The sequence below is a fragment of the Limulus polyphemus genome, unplaced genomic scaffold, assembly GCF_000517525.1.
Source record: "Limulus polyphemus unplaced genomic scaffold, Limulus_polyphemus-2.1.2 Scaffold1450, whole genome shotgun sequence".
Lineage (NCBI taxonomy): Eukaryota > Metazoa > Arthropoda > Merostomata > Xiphosura > Limulidae > Limulus > Limulus polyphemus.
Window position 1 is genome coordinate 235,586 of NW_013667060.1, and position 7,452 is coordinate 243,037.

A 7,452-nucleotide genomic window follows, 5' to 3' on the forward strand; every position below is an offset into this window, starting at 1 on the left:
CATGAATGCTCCAAGTTGTTTTTCATACGAAAGACCAGGACAATGCCACTTCACCCACAGTGTGATGGGATGATAGAAAAGGACAACTGGACACTGGGACAAGAATTGGCAAAATTTGTAATAGCTGCCAAGATGACTGGGATGTCTTACTCCCTCCATTGTTGATGGCCTATAGAACAGCAGAGCATGAAGCCACTGGATACACTCCAGCAAAGCTGATGTTTGGTCGGGAACTTTGGTTGCCAGTGGACCTGATAGCAGGACACCCAGCTTACGAAGAGTTGCCTGAAAATGTGTCAGAGTTCGTGAAAGTGTTATCTGAAAAGATGGATTATATTCATCATCAAGTGCGTTCAAACTTGAAAACGTCTGCTGATTCGATGAAGTTATCTTATGATAAGAGATCTACTGAAGTCAGCTTTGTACCAGGAGACAAGGTATAGTTGTATAATCCCAGGAAGACCAAAGGGAAGTCTCCTAAGTTGTCTTCTCCATGGGAAGGCCCATATGGCATAATGGATCGTCTCTCAGACGTGACTTTCCAAATAAAATGTGTTCGGTGAGGTAAGCCAAAGGTGGTGCATGCCAACAGGCTTTGGCATTATCATGTTCTAGGACATTTCAGTTGGAACGAAGTGAACAATTGAACAAATGACGCTGCTGAAGACGTGTCACCTGAAAAAGCCAGTATTGAAGAAGAAATTCTACCCAGTTTTGAGAAGAAAAACAGTAAAGTCGTTAATGAAGTTACTACCACTGATGTGACTGCTACCGATAATGGGACATTTCCTGATGGAGCAGATGAGCCCCATGTGAAGCAGAAGCCAATGAGATGGAGACCAGAGTGGAAGAAGATACGTCCTGTAAAATTAAGAGACTTTGTTGTATATTAAATTTTGTGTTTGTAAGTTCTGTACATTTAATCAAGTTATTGTTAGCTACCTATTGGTTAAATGTAAGTGCCTATTGTTTGGGACGAACAATACTAAGGAAGGGGTGGTGTTACGACAGCGGAGGTCACACTGGAAGCATGCGTGCTGGAGTTTCTCGAAGATTCGTGAAGGCCCGAGTGCTTTCGAGACGCCCTCTTTTTAATATATAAGCCTGGCGAGAAAAACCAGCACGATCGGCAGATAGATTGAAGAGATAGATAATTGAGTCAAGCAAACAGTAGGGAGCATAAGTAAAGTGTGTGAATCACTGTGATTTATAGCGTGTGTTATAAAAGTTTAAAGTGACTGTGGAAATTCTGTGTATTACTAAAAGTTGTATGGAGAAAGAATAAACTGGTTTAATCAAGAAAGGACTTGTATCGCTGAAGTTACTCGAAAATAATTTCTACTGGAAATTAACAAACAAGCAGATAGCAACAACACAAAAAAGTTGAATAACTCATGTGCTTCCTCTATAAGCCACATAGTAAAGAAACAGGACACGAGCTTAACTTATAAAATTTCAATATCCTCTGATCTCGAATTATTGATTAAAGAAATCCTCCACATGAAACGGCATTCTCCACCCCTTAATAACATTCAACCTTCATTCAAATTGCACATTAATATTGTTGCATCAGCGAGGTCACGTGACTAGTGTCACGCCACGTTTCTAGAACTATCCTGTACCTTGGCGAATGATCTAGCATTTACTAGATATAGGGTAGTCTGGTATATAAAAGAGGGTGACAACGTGACAGAATGTGTGTGTTGGTAATGAGTAATTGATCTGCAGTCAGAGAGTATTGTTGAAGTTAACGTTCGTTATAGCGTTTGTTTTAGCGCGAATGTTGAAATTAAGTGTATCGTAAAGTTATATTCCGAAAGAATAAACCAGTTTTATTAAGTAAGGACTTGTGTCGCTAAAGTTTCGTCGGAACGAAGTTACGAAAAATTAATTAACAAACGAAGACGTAACAATATTGTTATAATATTATTTTTGTTGTTACTCCTCTACTTTTTATGTGTTTTAGCTTTCATTAAGTTATCGTTAATGTAGGAATGTATTTTAGTAATTTACCTATGTTTGATGTAATTATTTATATTTTTGCTTTAGATACTGAAAATATAATTTGTTTAATTTCTAAACGTTTATCTGCTACCCTTCTGATACAAACAAACAAATAGTGTTGTTCATCGTAAGTGTCGTTATCCTTTTTATTTTCAAACTTCGTTTTCCTTCAAACATATGGATTGCAAAATTTATCTCCCATTCGCCTCCCGCTCATGACGCCAGATGATGTAAGGGGCAAAATTCTGTATAACGCTTGGAGACAGCTTGAACGGGTGATGAAGAAAAACTGTAATATAAATTTAACATAACAGCAAATGTACAACGTTTCGACAAGGTTTTGTCATCATCAGCATTACTGTCTACTATATGAAGATTGTACAACTTATCTCAACCTTAAAAGTTAAAGAGCCACTTACTGTAGTCGAAACAGAGGGCGCTACGGAAGAGAGAAATTAAGTTCTTATGGATTTCTGAAAAGTATTTAATATTAATATTATAATTTATAGTAATTTGGGTTAAATAAAACAATGATAACTAGATATAGTAAGACTGGTAAATATAAGTAAGACGGTCAAAATTTTAACTTAGAGTTTAGTGGTGCAAATGTTACTACAATGTTAAAATAGGCTTAGTACGTGTAACGGTACTTTAGGCTAAGGTATATTTCAACTTACTGGTAAATCGTAAAACAGGTTAAATACATTGTTTTTTCTTAAATAAATACTATCTAAAATTAGTTTAATGTCTCTTCGTGTTTTAAGGATTGTTTACTTGAATTTAGAGGTTAGATCCATTGTAACATTGTATTGTTACGTCTCTGTTCGTTAGTTAATTTTCCGTAAATTCGTTCCGACGAAACTTTAGCGACACAAATCCTTTCATAAATAAAACTGGTTTATTCTTTCCGAATACAACTTTACGATACACTTAATTTCAACAGTCGCTCCACAACAACGCTATAACTCACGTCTCACGTGGCCAACAATATTCTATCCGCATACATTCAATTACTCATTACCTTCCCGTCGCTTCGTGGCCGATCTTATATATAGAAGACTACACTATATCTAGAAAGATCACGAGATTTAAGGAAAAGACGTGAAAGTTCGAGAATGACGTAGCGTGATACTAGTCACGTGACCTTGATGTCGTAACAGTATTATTAACATTATGATTACGTCTAAAGCAAAGACTAGTTATCGTCACTTCTATTAAATTCTATATAATTAAAAAGATGAAATTTATTAATTAATGATAAATAATGTAATTGGTTCTTAACCGTTAGGCTTAACAATAACAGTGTTGACAATAGGCTACTGGTAGTAGTATTAAATATTTTCAGGTTATAGGTATAAGTTCAATGGTGTATGACTAGTGTATGAATTTCAAGAGTTCACAGTTTGTTAGGTGTAATGGGCGAAATGAGTGGGTTTTCATTGGGAACTTGGAACTGGTATGTACTTTTAGTTTTAGGGAAGCTAGTAATACAGATGTGCAATTTGTATGTAGAGTTTGTAAGTTGAAGGCTATTAATATCATAATTCAACTTAAACTTAAAGTAGAGGCAATATATAAAAAAGAAGTATAGACTGTGGGAAATGGCAGCAGGATTTCAAGAGAAGAATAAGCTTTTACATGCAAGGAATACATCAACAATGACTTTCAAATAGTTAGAAAGAGTAATATTAGGGTTAAACTAGTGAATTTAATTGTAATGAGCCTATTCTATTGAGCAACAAATTTCAGCTCTTGGCTTCTGCAGACGAACTATTGGAGGGAAAGAAAACAAAAGGGTGAGAGAAGGATGTGAATGACAAGGAGGTTATAGTTATAGGCGATTCCTTGACAAAGCATGTGCATAGGATAGTCTGAGGAGTAAATAGGGAGTAAAGAATCAGATTATGCTACCCAGGGGCACAGATGGAGGATATAATAAAGGGTGCTAGCATAGATAGTTTTTGTGGTGTATGTAGGGACTAATTGATGTATGGAAAGGTAGGTCAGAGGAGCTAATTAATAAGTACAAGGGGTTGATAAAGGCGTTTAAAGAAATAGGTCATAACTTAATTTTGTTAGGGATATTGCCCAGATTTAACTGTGGGGACAAAGTTATAAGGGCTAAATGCTAAAACTTGGCCTAGGTTAGTATGTAAGGATGAGCAGATTAGCTGTTTGGATTTGTGGGATCATTTCAGTGGAAGAATGGAGCTTTTTAGAATGGTGATTTACATTTAAATAAGATAGAGGCTGGCTTGTTTGCTGTGGCTATTAACTCAGCTGTAAAGGAAGTTTTAAACTTGAACTAGATAGTGGTGAGGGCCAGGATAAACTAAATGTAAAAATAATATGACGAGAGAAAAGTTTAGCATAGGAAATAAGTATAGAAGTAGTTATAAGGGTAGGCTTAATTGTTACTATAGTAATGATAGAAGTATAAGAAATAAAATAATGACTTTGAAGCATTGGTAGGAATGGTTTGTTTGTTTTCGAATTTCGCGCAAAGCTACACGAGGGCTATCTGCGCTAGCCGTCCCTAATTTAGCAGTGTACGACTAGAGGGAGGGCAGCTAGTCATCACCAACCACCGCCAACTCTTGGGCTACTCTTTTACCAACGAATAGTGAGATTGACCGTCACATTATAATGCCCCCACGGCTGAAAGGGCGAGCATGTTTGGTGTGAGAGGAATTCGAACCCGCGACCCTCAGATTGCGAGTCGAGTGCCTTAACCACTTGGCCATGCCGGGCCAGTTGGGAATGGAGGGTTTTGATTTAATGGGAATAACTGAAACATGGTTAAATATAGATGATTTTGATGAGAGAAACTTCTTTGATACAGAGTTACAGGCTATTTAATAGGGATAGAGTACTAAAGAGGGGGTAGTAGTGGCTTTATATATAAAATGTGAGCTACATCCTGTTGAAGTTGAGGATATCAAAGATAATAGCAAGGAGATTGAATCCATTTGGGTTTCTATAATTTGACAAAAGGGGAAAAGGCTTTTAGTGGGAATTTGTCACAGACCACCAAATGATACTGATGAAATTAGTGAGAAACTTTACAATGAGGATAAGATTTCAGCTGTTAATGAAGTCATAATTATAGGTGATTTTAATTTCAGACACACGGTAAGGGAGAAAGGGTTTTGGAAACTGTTCAAGATGGCTTTCTTCACCAATTGGTAAAGGAATGTACTAGAAACAATGTTATTTTATATTTACTGTTCAATTTAGATATAGAAATGATCGAGAGGGAAATTAGAAATAATGATATTTTGGCTACAAATTTTGAAGGGATTCAACAAGAATTATCTTTTGTGAATTTGGCAGCTGAGTTATTTGGAGACACTGATCACAATGTGGAAAATTTTTAAAGTTTTTAAATATTCAAGGTAAACGTATTCCTTACAGAAAGAAAAGGGTAGCTGCAAGTAAAAACCAAGTTAGTTCACAAAGAGTATAATAGATAAAGTTAAAGAAAAACATCATAAATTTAAGAAATTTAAATTGACTAGTATGATAGGAGACTTAGAAGATTATAGAAGATCAAGAAAGTTGGAGAAACAGGAAATTAGGACATCAAAAAAGGATGTCTGAAAATGTAAAAGTAACAGTAAGGATTTCTTTAAATACGTTATGGGTAAAGAAAATGTTATGATGGAGGTAGGGTTCTTGAGAGATGATAAAGGAAGGCTTGTATCTGATGGTTGTGAAATAGCTGGGTTATTAAATTCTGATTTTTCTTCTTCAGTTTTTACTAGTGAAAACTTAGGCAGTATTCCTCATCTTGTTGCCCAATGAACGTTCCAGTAAGAGGGCTGAAAGCTTGCAAATAAAAGTATTTTAACATGGAAAACAGTTCAGGTATAATTCTACATATTAATTTACCTACATTATGAGTCTTAAGAAACAATACCATTCATTACACAACATGAATGCTGAAGCACCTACAAACAAGGTACTGATTGATATCATTACTTGTAAACAATACATGAGGGTACAGCAGAGAATTGATTATTTTATTAAATGGTAAAAGTCAAAGATGTTTTCCATTTTATGTACTGAAATTAATTTAATATTTTTGCCCATATTGTCATCAGTTTGTTCAAAAGACAGGTGAACATTATCATTGACTAAAAGTCTACTATTCTTCTTAAAGAAAAGTGTTAAAGCAATTTAGCATAAAAAAGGTAGGCATGGTCACCTGTAAGAAAAAGGTAAATATAGTTAAAACTGCATAGGCAACAAAAATAACAAAATTAAATAAGAAGTTGAACAGTTGCCAAATTTGTTTTGTTTTTTTAAAAGAAGGATGATGCTTCAAGCAACTAGGTTGAAGTCAAGATCAACTGCACAACCATATGGAAGCACAAAGGATTACAGGATATAATCATCCATGTGTCATTAATGGTACCATTCCACAGGATAAAAGAGGTCTTTATGCTCACCTATGCTTATCTACTGCTTATATTTTCACTACTGTCATGTGGATCACATTCCTGTATAAAAATGGGGTAGATCTGATTCTGGATTTTCTCTTATTTCTGTTATTTGAATGCAGGATGAAGCATGAATCATCTATACTAAGAAGAGTACTTCAAAGGTTATTTGTATACTGGACATGTTTTTGGCACCATTACAGGGAAGCTTGCTATTTCCAGAATGCACTTCACTTGGTATCTAGCATACAGGCTTGTCTTGTGAAGTATCTTTCTAGGCATCCACTGATACTGCTACAAACATCTCATCCAATCTGGGATTCTATACTCTAAAACTGCAGCAAGTCAGAATTAAAAGGTAGGTAACAGTGAATGATGTTCTGCCTTCTTTAGGTGTCCAAACAGATGCAGCATTGGATTGGAAGCAGTTCCATATTCTGCTATAAACATTTTGAGCCAATTCACAACATCCTGATGTAACTGCCTGGCTTCCATTTACACAATTCTTCTCTGTAAAGTTTAGCCAAGGACCATAAGAATTGTGGAACACTTTAAACTCTATGATTCACTTCCAGGTGACATTAAACAAGATCATAAGGCTAATAAATATCATACAGGTTGAATGAACAATCACTTGCATTTCAAGTCACATCTGACCATCAGATGCCTGATTTTCATAACAATGAACTGAGGAGAAAAGAGGCTGACATAATTTCACAACAAACGTTTACCTTATCATAGCTATAACATTACAAATTCCAATTATCTTTTACGAAATGTTTTTGATATGTATTAATAAAATGGACCTCAAACATTAGCCACAATTTAAAGTCTGTCGATTTATTTTTGAACTAAATGACATTTTACAAACAAAAAAATACAAGACCATTATATAAGCAATTAACATAAAAAATATTTAAAAAGCTACATATTTTCCAAAACAATGTTGACCACAATAACTTCCCATGTACAATTTGAAAAAGGGCTAGTTTCTTTTTGTTATACA